Below are 3,093 nucleotides of genomic sequence, written 5' to 3'. Positions count from 1 at the left end.
TATGGTGGACATTCATAGGCCTATTAAATTTGCATTATATTCCTGTTTTTACATCATGAAAATCTATAAGACTTTAGTTATATGTGGGACATATATGACATATAGGATTGAAATACATAAATATTATGCAATTTGTATATGTGTTTTTTGCAGCATATATGTCCCTTATAATATTCTGTTGGAACATATAAGAATCACATATGTTTTTAACAAAACTTTTCCATATGGGTAGCGACGCCCCTGTCACTGACTAATCACTTCTGAGTTTGGAGAGCGGTCAGCAGTTTAATTGTCCTTATTGTCACTGTACATGCCTTTCTAATGAACAGACCAAAAGCCTATAGCACTGTAGAATGACTATTCACGGAATCACTCACTGAAATTACTGCGAGGCAGTGGATGTGACGAGCAAGACGAATAACAGATAACTTTTCATATTCCAATTACAAATAAAGGCAATCAAATTTGAAATATCTTTCTAAGTAACATTCTATAGAAACATTCTGGTGTGTTTTAAACAAATTCACTTTGGCCTATGAGCAATATAGTCTGATTGGCTGAAGCTTAATGACTGGATGTAAAACCCAAACATTTTCATATCTTACAGACTTCTAACTTTATAGAAATTTCCTGACATGTTTTACAAACATATGACTAAGTTTTTTGTATCCAATATTTTATTCAATTTATTTTATTTACTGTATTGTATATTCAATATCTTCTTCTGACTTAAATATTAAATTTCTATGTATTTGGTTAATTACAAGTTAGCATATTTAATATGTGTGTAATACAGAATAATCTTGACTACAGAATACAGATGCTCAAATGAACTATGAGCCCAAAAGTGCTCTGTTTGGTTTTTAGTTGATAACTTTATTGCCGTTCATCAATGGCAGCTGTCACAGTTGCTAGGCGACAAGCAATGCTCCGTAGGCTAGACCGTCCCATTTTATGGTACGGTGTTGCCTCCAGGCAACATGGTCTATTTTAGTTTGTTTTTAATAAAATAAAGCACAAATTGATTGATCAAGCATATCTCAGGACAGAATAACTCAAATACTAATCAATAAAAGTGCAAAAATGACCAAAACATGACCAACAGGGGTCCATTTTGTGTCCTGTTTCAGCACATGTGCACATGTCACATTGTAACAGTTCTGTCACATTAGTCCCAGTAGATTACCTAATGTTATAGCTAACCCAATCAGTAGGGGGCGATCTGGAGTCTGAGTTGGCTGACTGCCTAAAAGGGCTAGAGAAGACGTATTGGGCAGGAAGTAGTGTGCTAAGCACATTGGATGTCTTCTCACCTTTGTTTGCTGTCCTTTGTTGGTGCCCTGATTTAAGGAACAACTTGTTCCTATTCTCAAATGTAAGTAAGCATCTGTCTATGTATGTATGTATGTATGTATGTATGTATGTATGTAGGGTCTGTAAATATGATTTTGTTGGGGCTTAGCATCAGACACATGTTTGTTTATTGTTTGTTTATATGCAGAGGGTTTCTTGTGTGCAAGGATCAGCTCAATTTCAAACAGGACATAGACCAAAGGGACTAATTGTCTTCGTTCATCTAACAACCATCTGCTAACCATCTCATTGACTGTGGTCAACGACTGATGAATTTGCTGATATGGATTTATTTCACTTCACTTGAGGACTTTTGTCTCGCACATTCACCTTTGAAGACTGATCTGTGGCTGAATACTACTTATTGCTGTACCTATGAACTGATGGACTTTCCAACTGATGGTGTTTCTCAGACTGTGGTGCTGGAATAGACTTGTTGATGCTGATGTATTGCTCGCAATATGCATTGAATACACATGGGTCGTAGAAAGGTAGCAGTCTGTGTGGTCCCCCAGTTTATTTATGTTGCATCAAAAAGTTAGGTGTTACAACATGACTCTATATTTCCTCCATTGAAAAGTGTTTTTTCACTTGTTAACTTGTCAAATGTAACCATTTAATCACCCACAAAAAATATGAGTCAACTTCACTGGCAAGTAAAGAAATATTTTTAAGTAATTTACATTATATATCATCAAATGTTTTAGAGAAAATAACAAAAAACTGTGTGTTGCCTCAAGGCAACATTGTACCATAATGGAATCGGATAAGGCCATATAGCCATAATAGGTTTCAATATCAAAAAATGTATCATATTTGTAAGGAAAAGAGTGAGAATTATCTAAATATGTTGGCATTTTCACATTAGTTTGTAATGTACTTATAAGAATACTAATTCACATACTATATCTGCATATATTATGATCTGCACATTTTCTATAGCACTTCAGAAACGTATAAAACACAGGTAACACTGGCAGCTGATGAGGGTGAGTATGAGGAGTTAATGAGGGGTCATACTGTAATGAGGAAGATGAAAGATGATGAGGGTGAGTATGAGGAGTTAATGAGGGGTCATACTGTAATGAGGAAGATGAATATAGATATGATAACTTGATATAATAACATAAAAATATGATGGTTTGGTAATACTTGCGTTCCACTATGGTACAATGTTGCCTGAGGGCAACAGCTGGATATAAAATGTTACTTTTTATTAAATATGAAACTTTTAATACATTAAAAACTAGATACATTTGTTTAAGTGTCTAGTTAAAGAAATGAATCTTTTCAATAAATATATTTCTTTTTTCTACATGAAAATGCCAAATGTTTACATTTTTCCATTGTGGTACAATGTTGCCTTGAGGCAACAAACTTATAAAAATTAAATAAATTAAAAAATTATGAAAATGTTTATTGATATTGTTAAAGTGTCCAATTTTAAGCAGGAAAAACAACACAAATAATTTTTTCCTCATTGATATCATATTGCGTACCATAGAGGGTTAACAATTCTTGGTATCATTTTACTTACTTTCTTATTTAACTAAAAAAGATGTTAGTTTTGTAACATACAGGTAATTCGACTGATGACAGGCAATATTTACACATAATGTTTACATCCTTCTAAAGGAATGACTAATTATTCAGAACAGTATTGTAAAGTGAAGATCATGGTAACCCACTAGTATTGACTCAAATATTACCAAATACATCAGAAGGAATTACTATCCAAAA

The 3,093-nt window shown here is 33.4% G+C and overlaps 1 long non-coding RNA gene across 1 annotated transcript; it reads left to right on the top strand.

Annotated features, from left to right (window-relative positions):
• Positions 1-875: 875 nt before the first annotated feature.
• LOC125269634 lies at positions 876-1,847 on the top strand. Its single transcript, XR_007185160.1, has 2 exons — positions 876-1,375; positions 1,502-1,847. It is a non-coding gene; the product is annotated as an uncharacterized LOC125269634 (long non-coding RNA).
• Positions 1,848-3,093: the final 1,246 nt, after the last annotated feature.

This window comes from Megalobrama amblycephala, linkage group LG6 (assembly GCF_018812025.1).
Source record: "Megalobrama amblycephala isolate DHTTF-2021 linkage group LG6, ASM1881202v1, whole genome shotgun sequence".
NCBI classification, from domain to species: domain Eukaryota; kingdom Metazoa; phylum Chordata; class Actinopteri; order Cypriniformes; family Xenocyprididae; genus Megalobrama; species Megalobrama amblycephala.
The sequence above is the reverse complement of the archived record's forward strand: the minus strand, read 5'-3'. Positions and strand labels throughout refer to the sequence as shown.